The sequence below is a fragment of the Pseudorca crassidens genome, chromosome 17 (genome assembly GCF_039906515.1).
Source record: "Pseudorca crassidens isolate mPseCra1 chromosome 17, mPseCra1.hap1, whole genome shotgun sequence".
In the NCBI taxonomy this organism is placed as follows: Eukaryota; Metazoa; Chordata; class Mammalia; order Artiodactyla; family Delphinidae; genus Pseudorca; species Pseudorca crassidens.
In genome coordinates this window covers 59,321,355-59,331,458 of record NC_090312.1, presented here as the reverse complement: position 1 = coordinate 59,331,458, position 10,104 = coordinate 59,321,355, and the positions used below count along the sequence as shown (strand labels likewise).

At 34.1% G+C, this 10,104-nt stretch overlaps 1 pseudogene; it reads right to left on the bottom strand.

Annotated features, from left to right (window-relative positions):
• Window positions 1–7,071: 7,071 nt before the first annotated feature.
• Window positions 7,072–8,311, bottom strand: LOC137210757 (mesoderm-specific transcript homolog protein pseudogene; annotated as a pseudogene).
• Window positions 8,312–10,104: the final 1,793 nt, after the last annotated feature.

Below are 10,104 nucleotides of genomic sequence, written 5' to 3'. Positions count from 1 at the left end.
AAGGAGATATAAAATTATACAGATGTGGTGAGGAAAAGGTTAACTATATTTCTTGTTACCTTCTGGAACAAAGAGAAATGAAGCAGGTGATGTCTGCCAGTTTGGTTGAAGCTATATTTTATAAACTGGAATGGTCACACTTTAATTAATGGCTATGCCCTGCATTTAGTAGAAAGACTAGGAATTTATATATAATGCATTCATCATGCTTTCACAGAAAATGAAAACCACAAGATAGTATAGAGAACACAATATATTATGAAAAGCCAGGTAATTTTTCTACAAGGGGTGAAGAGTAGGTTGTATACCCAGAGCTCAAACTTTTGCAACAGTCCATACATGCAGCAAATGACACTGTTTCAGTTACTATGAACAGCTCCTTAGTGCAATTCATCTTTATGTCATTTAGTTGTCTTAAGTATAAACCGTAGGCTTTTAACTAAAACAATTACATAAGTGTACCAGGGAAAGAACAAGCTGATTGCATGATCTGGGGGGTGGGACCAAACATTAAAAACTAGTTCATTGACATTTTCAAGTAATTATAGGAACTATTGGAGAAATTTGTTTAAATGATTTCATGAATAAGATTTGCAACACTAAACAACCAATTTAAAACTTTTTTATGTTACTGAATTTTAAAGCATATTTTATAAATGTCTCTTGAAGATATAGTTTATCTTATAAATAGACCACCTCATTTTAAAGTCAAACTCCTCATTAATCAATTTTAGCCCTAATACTCTTATTAGATAATAAGAGGCATGTTCAGGGTATGGGGAAAGGAGAGAATGTTAACCAAAATTCAGTTAAAAGCATTTTCTTATTAATCAGTGAGCACAAAAAATTCAGCAAATCATTTATGAATCAAAGAATGGGAATTTAGAAGGTCTATATCTGGACTTCTCACAAATAAAGGAATCAAGATTGTATCACTAGTGTTTTTACCATGAGCAATTAGAAAAATGGAATTGTCATCTATTTTGATCGGGAATATCAGGACTGTTTCTGTATGGAATATCAGGAGGTGAACTTGAAGTAAGTCAAGGATATTAAGTTTGAGATTCCACTTAGTCAAGTGGACATATCTAATAGATAATTATACATGAAATTTATGATTAAAGTGAGAATACAAAATCACTGATATATATATTTAGGAGTTGTCATCATGCAGATGGTATTTAGAGCCATGAATTGCATAAGATCACCAAGAGACTAGTGTAGAAAGACAAAAAAGAAGATTCCCAAGTTCTTTTTGTACTAAGAATTCTTAAACATGACAATCTACTAATAAAGGAAAATGAGAAGAAATGGCCAGTGAATTAGTAGGGAAAAAAGAAAGAAAGAAAGAAACACAAATTATGGTGTCCTGGAAGCCAGCTAATTAAAACATTTCATGAAAGAAGAGTTCAACCAGATCAAGCAGGTTGTGGAACACAGAGTGACCGTTGGATTTTGAAATGTACAGGTAGTTTTTAACCTTAATAAGCCTGGTGGCAAAAGTTTTATTGGAGTGGGTTTGGGGAACTATGGAAGAAGAGAAACTAGAATTGTATATGTGGATAATTTTTTGTGGAGTTTTGCTATCAATCAAGTAAAAGAAATAAGCTAATTGTTACAAGGGAAAATAAAGTCAAGAGAGGGTTTTTGCTGTTGTTTTCTTTTGTTACCTAGTTAGTTTTAAATATGGAATAAATAGCAGCAATTTTGTATGAAGATGGGAAAGACTCAATCAGTAAAGGAAAATGAATTGATAATATAAATAACTCGATGCAGTGTAGCTGCATTAGTGCAGCTTCATCTGATGAATTCTTCTAACCATATAAGTGAAAATAAGTGACTTTTGAAAGGTGAATTAGGTTAATATTTTCTTTTAACTGATAGTTTATATTGTTCACTGTAGTTATCTTTACACATCTAAACTACGATTTCCCCATGTGACAGTTACATTGTTTGGGTGATAAATCAGTGAGTAAATCCTCATTCCTCTTACCGTAGTGACTGTACCAGGTAAACCAAGCCTAAAATAATTGGTGCATGGTATACACGTGCCTAAAGGGATTAAGTCCAATCATTGTTCATTCAGTGCAAAGCTTGTTCTGCATAAGATGGTCTGTTAATTGGAGACCTGTAATTGCTGAAGCCATTTGCTAAAGTGGGAGAAGCCAATCCGAAGAAGAAGTTGATACAGGGGAATCACAAGCTTAGAGAATTTTAAACAAAATATGCCAGAGCATTGAACAAACTGTGTCTAGGAATTTTAATTATATGAGTCAAAACATTCTCTCAATTGTTTAAATAAGTTTGAATTGAGTTTTCTTTTACTTGGAATTAAAATTATCTTAAATCAGTGATGGGCAGAAAAGCAAACTCGAATTTACATAGTGGGCACTTGCTAATTATGCAGTGATGGTGATCCAAGTAAATTGCTCTCTGAGAACAAAGAACATTGTGAACTGCTAATTATGCCTGAAATAACAAAATTTATGACAATTTCCTACAGTCATATTTTTTTCCCTACAGTGGCTAAAGGGACAGAGAAAAAGAAAGCTGTTTCTTGGCTGAGGATAAAAACACATGAACAAAAAATAGAAGAGTTTTATCTAGTAAAGAAAGCATTGATTGCCCTGGAAGACAAGAGATACAGGTCATAAACCTTACTTTTCCATTCTGTTTTAAAAGGCTTTTTTCAGTAGATCTTTTAAGTGAAAACTTTAACTAGATGACTTTTCATTCCATTTAAATTTAAATAGGCTTTGACACTGAGTAGGGTGTTGTTACTTATTGCTATTGATTTTCATTAATAAGGCACTGCTTTTAGCAAATTCTAATGTTAGCATAGTTCGACAACAATTGCAGGATCTAAGAAATAAGGAACATAGCTTGCAGATGTACATATAGCTTTCAGAGGATTGACGCTCAAACACTTAATTCACTAGATGTTATTAACCACATATATGTGCTCAAAACTATATAGTACATGGAATTGAAAACCGAAAGAACAAAAATTCCTCACTGAAAGAAGTTTACAGCCTAATAAAATATCAAACATACAAGCTTTAAAAATATTCCAAATGCTTTGTGTACTAGATGCATTTAAAAGAAGCATGCTGGTCATAATTGAAAGAACACTTAACTTCTGCCTGATAAGGTCAGGTTAACCTACAAAGAGATGGACACATTTAAAATGAGACAAAATATAAGTAAAAATTCATTAGGGAAAAAATCAGGAGGAAAATTTTATTTGTTGTCATTAAACTGTACTCTCCTCCAAAGCATGATAATGACAGTCATAATTTTATCTCTGAGGTCTAGCATTGCAATGGTCACAGAGTAGATGCCTCATAATTGTTGCTTGAAGAATACATGGATTGCATAGAGGGTAATTTAAAATGCTAGAAAGAGAGGGGGGAAACACAGAAAATGCATAAGAAACTTAGAAACTATTGTGAAAGAACTATGGCTATTGTGTGGTGCTGCAGATAAATAGAAAGTTGATTGTACTAGAACAGAATATTTTTGTATTAATGAAAATTTATGACAATGCATAATTACGACCTGTCAGAACATGAAGCTCATGCCATGGAGAGTCTTACAGAGTAGGTTAATTAATGTTGATTTTATCGTTTAAATAATGAGTAGCCATTGGAGAATTTTGAGAAAAGATGACATGATCAAAAATGCTTATTACAATGACTACATGCACAGCATTCTGGAGTGCATTAGAATGGTAGAAAGGTTAAAGGAGGGAAGAACATTTAGGAAACTGTTGCCAGAAAAGGTATCACTGCCTAAGCTACAGCAGTGGCAGTGAATCTATGCAGAAGGGAAGAAAGCCTGAAGTATATGCCAATTTAATAGATAGTAAAACAGTTGGAGCATGTTGATTTATTGCTACAGTGGACAAAAGAGATGGAAGCTTTAAGATGACTTCCAGATTTTCAACTCGTACAATTGAGTCGATAGTATATTCTTTACCACTGTAAGTACACGAAGAGATGCACATGTGTGAGAACTGGAATTCTATTTGGAGTTTAGGACATAAATCAATAATGTATCTAAAATATTTCAGAGGTAGATTTTACAAAGTAGAGACGCTTTCATAAATCCTGAAATTATTTCAACAGTGAAATCTTTTTGACATGGTAAGAAAGAAAATCATCATTTTTGGCTATTTGTGCCCCTGGAGTGCTACAAGGCAAAGTTTGCAGAACAGTTTTAATTTTGCTAATTTTCAACTGCTTTTAGTATATATTCATTCATTAAAAAATATCCTGCCTGAGAAAAGGCTCATCATCAGATAACATACAGGAGTCTTCTTTTTATGCTCCATCTTCTTCAGTTCAAAAAAAAAAAAGCTTATAACTTAGTGACTAAACTGATAATTTCAAATATCAATGTTGGGGTTGAGGAAGTGAGCGATAATCACTGAATAACAAATTGTTGTGAAATACATGTGGTTTCCAATTATTTACATTAAAAAGAATTCAAGGAATATATATTAGAGTTTCAGCATATAGCACAGAAAGAGATAAATAATTGAGTGATATTGTCATAAAAAACTTTTAAATTTTTTTCTACTTATTATTTTCAACCAGACTTGTTAGCAATTACATTATTTAAATCAAAACAGCTGATGATGCTGTATTCTGTCTTATTCTTGCAGGAGGCAATAACATTTAATATGTAAAATAATTTGGAAAAGAGACCTGCTCATCACAATAATATGCAGTTTCATAATTTTATATTTATATTCAATAATTATTTATCAAAAATGTAATATGTCTGATGTATACTAATTCTAATGATGCCTAATTCCAGAAGATGCATTTAAAACTCTTAGACACACACACACACAAAAAAAAATTCTTAAACACATCTGGTCAAAGGACATTAAAAAATATTTTCAATTTAAATTTATATCTATACTTAGAGGATATAGTTGTAGGGATAGCAGTAAGGATAAGTAATAAACAGATATTGTTGAAGATGATAATAAAATAATCCAAAAAACTTTAAGGTATAAAAGCATATTATATTAGGATACACTTATTTGTAGAAAGTGTAATAAAATTAAAAATTTATGATAAAAAGAAAATGGTGTAAAATACTCAATTTTAAAAGAATCTTATTAAGTAATAGGAGTATTATCAATCTGGCATTTAGAATTGAGCTTGTTCTTTCTAAAACAACAAATTACTGTGAATTACCATCTCCAAAAGTCTATAAGCAGTGTTCCTATTCCACTTATTTTTATCCCATATCACAATTCTTACTAAGTGTCTTAGTTATGTATTATTACATAACAAATTATTCAATTACCTAGTATCTTAAATTAACAACAATTATTATTTCACAGGTACTGTGGGTCAGGAATCTAAGTACATCTTAGCCAAGTCTTTTGAGTGTGGGTCTTATTGATGGAAATCAACTCAGAACTTGACTGGAAAGGATCCACTTCCTAGCTGACTCTTCTATTTGTTGGATAGATTTAGTTTCTTGTGGGTTATTGGACTGAGGGCTCTGAGGCTCACAAGCTGTTGACTGTCCCTCTGTTCCTAGTCATGTGGGGCTTTCAAAGATCATCTCACAGCATGGCATCTTGCTTCATCTGATCAGGCAAACAAGAATGCAAAAGACAGTAACAGCAAGAAAGAGAGAGAGAGAGAGAGAAAGAGAGAGAGAGACAGAAAGTCACCTACTTTTGTAGCTTAATCATGAAAGTGATATCTCATCTTTTTTATTGTATCCTATTGGTTAGAAGCAAGTCATTAGGTCTAGCCCACACTTAAGGGATGAGCACAAAGGCAGGAATACTGGGAGGGAGGGGTCATTGGGAGCCATGACTAAAGCTGCTTACCACACTATGTCTTCAACTGATAGATGTTTAAATGAAGTTAACTCAATAAACATTGATTGGGCATCTGCCATGCACCAGGATGGAAAGAAACAGAAATTAACATAACTTTATTCTGAACCAAATGCAATCTTTACATTTATTTAGTGTAAAAAATGTTACGGTGAATCATTTTGGCCCTAGACATATAAATATTAAACAGAAAAGCTAGACAATACAATTGGTTTAGAGATTTCATATTATCATATCAAATTACCTTTGCCAAAGAGGTGGGAGAATGTTCATGGTGCCAGTTCTATATTTTTTTTTGTCAAAATTCATTTTTATTAATAGAAAATAAACACTTATTCCAGTTGTTATACTTGAAGTTGCTAATAAAAAAATAAAAAAGAATTTAAAATCACCACTCAATAATCCTGTTTTAACTAAGACAATGAAACTGTGGCTTAAAAAAAAAAAAGTATTCAGCACCATTTACTCATAGAACTTTCAGACTTTGTTCTTAAAGTTTCTGGAACTTTCCCATCTGTAAAGTACAGGAATTGCTGAGCTACATGAGGAACCCTCTCTGGGACAACCAACGAGAAGTTAAGCAATCAGTATATATTCAGCCTGGTAACTTGGACTGTACAACGATCCCCTCCTCTCCACTCTGGCTCAGGAGGGACATGCTTCTAAGCACTGAGGTATGACGAGTCCAACTGTTATTAGCTGGAAAGACCAGTTCTAACAGCAAATAACAGTAAATCTCTGGCACAGAGACTACTGTCCTTAATGTTCTGTGATTTTAGGAAATTCTGTAAATGGCTTGGCTTTACCTCAGTTTACTCAGAAATGAAACATGTTTAATAAGGTTAAAATACTCTGCTAGAGTAAGTGTCTGCTGGTTTAGTGTCCTTATAAAATACATACATAATACGTGTAGGTAAATCATAGTCTTAAAGTATAATTAGAATATTGCATTATTGAAATGAAAGTCTAACAAAATGACTACAGTTAGAAGCAGCTAATCAAACTAAATCCAAAGTTATGACAAGGGAGACTCATTCTCATTTGAAGCTGTGTCACTTAGAGAATTAAAGCCATTCAAGGCGAGGTGAAGGTGGCACCTTTAGATAATTCCAACCAGGGCCAGAAATTAGCATTTCTAAATATTTCAGAAAAGTCCATAGAAGTGTTTCAAAGACTTTTATGCAAAAGAATGTCTGTCTGTCTTTCTGCATCAGTAAGTAGTAGTGCCCATCAGAATTCCCTATTAACACAAAGACAAAGGCAAGTCCATACACTTGATCAGATGTCAAAGGAATGGGAGGTGGACTATTAGGTCACCCTTAGAGCTTCTGCTGGCTTTTTACTATATGCTGTTCATCAGTGTGAGTCAGGTGGACTTTTGTGAAAGAATAGTGTTTGGTGGCCAGGACCTCTTTTGGGCATTTCTTGCTAAGTGGAATACACAACAGATAAGGGAATAGGGGAAATAATACAGGAAAGCTACTCTTTCCAGCTCAGAAGGAGTTGATGAAGCCCATATATGCATTCAAGAAGCCCATGGGATCCTCTAGCTGTGGACCGTGGCAGCGTTTTCCTGTACAGCTCCAAAAACTCTGGATAGGGATTCACTGGATCCAGTGGCCCATAGATAAAATGAATGGGAATAGATACAGAGGCAAGAGCTCCCACCCAGTGTCTTCTAAACTTTTTCCTTTGATTGATATACTGCAAGAGACTGTCAATAACCAAGTTCCCGTCATTGTTGCGTATCCCTGCCCACATGTCCCACAGTTCAGTCTCAGAGGGTCGGGGGTATGGCCCAAAGACCGGGGTGAGACCTTGAGAGAATACGAGGAAGTTCATCAGTCGCGTGAGGATGGGTGACAGCATGTCTCCATCTTTGAGAAGCTTTTGGAGAAGGAGAGGATGGTGAGTCTCAGGAAATATACCTCCATTCGACAGACAGAGACTCTTGATGGTAAGCTGACCAGATCGATTCTGCTTGAACCTATAGAGCAGCTCCTGAGCAACAATATCCCCATAGTCATGAGACAACAGTTTGATCCTACGGTTCTGGAGGCCCAGATGCCGCAAAAGAGCTTCCACGATGCTGGCCTGCTCGAATATGGAATAGTGATGTGGTCTCGGTTTGTCACTGAAGCCAAAGCCTAGGAAATCAAGGGCAATCACTCGATGAAACCTGAGGGTCAGACCTTCGCAAATCTTGTACCAGTCATAGCTGGACGTTGGAAAGCCGTGTAAAAGCACAACTATCTCTGGACTTCCAACCACACCCACAGAGTCTTGGTAGAAGATACGCAGTCCCTTGTAGGTAAAAATAAATTTTCCTGATGACTTCCATGAGTGAAGAGCAGAAGAAAGCTGGGGGGGCGGGGGGATGTGCAGATAGGCTGCAAGCAGGGGCACAGCCAACAGCCCCACCTGGACCCACCACTCCGTCATCCTGATTCAGGTAAGGCCTGGGCTACAAGACTCCATGTTTGGGGACCCTGTTGCACATGCGCTTCCTGCGGCCAGAGCTTCTCCGCCTCTACGGCCATACCACCCTGAATGCACCTGAGCATTCAGGAAGATAAACAGGGTCGGGCCTGGTTAGTACTTGGATGGGAATTTTTTTTTATTTTTTATGATGAATAATTAATAGATATGATTATTTTAATAATGTTATAATAATGAGTATAATAGCTAATGTGTACTAATATAATTAATATAATAGTTAATATTTGTTAATATAATACATACAATAGCTAATATTTATTGAGTACTGACTTTGTGCTAGGTACCATGTTAAGTACATATATATATATATATATTTTTTAACATCTTTATTGGAGTATAATTGCTTTACAAAGGTGTGTTAGTTTGTTTTATAACAAACTGAATCAACTTTTGGGGAAATTTTAAATCCACAAGAGACAGCCAGAGAGGTATCAAACAGTTAAGGTTTTTCTTTTTTTGGGGGGGTGCCTTGTTGCGCCATGCGGGATCTTAGTCCCCCACCAGGAATCGAACCCGCGTCCCCTGCAGTGGAAGGACAGAATCTTAACCACTGGACTTCCAGGGAAGTCCCTTGAAGAGTTAAGTTTTAATGGAAGAATTATCCACAAACTATTAGGTACTTCAGCAATTATATTTCAGTGTCTTACTTAATGGTTCAGTGGTTCTAAAAGTGTGGTCCAGGTACTCTGAAAATTTTTTCATAGCTTCTGCCTGTCTAAAATTATTTCCATAATAATATGAAGATATAATTTGCCTTTTTACTCTCATTCTTTAAAGAATATATAATAGAGTTTTCCTGTGATCCAGTTGACATGTATTGTCAAACATTAAAGATAATAGGCTAAATATTTTGAAAGATAGTTATCTTTCACAAAAATATTTATGTTAACATTTAATATGCTTGTTATTTTAAAATGAAAAAATAAATATGTTACTTAAATTTCTGTTTTAATTTTTAATATGGTAACTATTGATAAATGTAATTGACATAAACTAAAGCTCTTTGGGTTTGTTAATAATTGTTAAGAGTATAAAGGATTCTAAGACCAAAGTTTGAGAATAAATAAATTAGACAATTCTTAAAGCACCAGTGGGTTTCTAAACAACTTAGATGAAAAACACTGTTTTGAGAAAAATAAACTTATATTATTAGATTTATTTTCTCATAATGCAATGTGCTTTAGTTAAGTTTAAAATTCAGATGTTTCACTTCAATAAGCAAAGGTATTCTTGGAAAGTGGCAATCATTTTTTAAATAAGAAAATCATTTTGAGTGTGAATATAATATCAGTGTCCCTTATTAATCACAGCAAGAATATTTACTACATTAATGTAACTGGAAATATTTAAAAAATATTTCCCTATCTGAGTAAGATTATAAAAACAAGATCATAATTATATAAGAAAAAACAGTATGAGGGCAAAGCATAATGACTTCTAATGAATTTTAGGTGTACATTTTTAATAAGGCTTGCACTTCATCTTTTAAAAAACTGTAAGGACTGTAAATGGAATGGGGGCAGAATTATACTAGTCTACTCTTCTGAATATACACTACTTCTTCACCATATTTAAAAAAAATACCCTCCAGTATCTCTCATAATATATATTTGGAGGATTCTTTTCTTTAATAATAAGTTTTAATGATATGCTATGGTAGAACATTGTCATCAATTGGTATTTTAAAAATAGGAGCAGAGAAAGTCATTATACTTAGAACGGTAGTGTTTCATTGA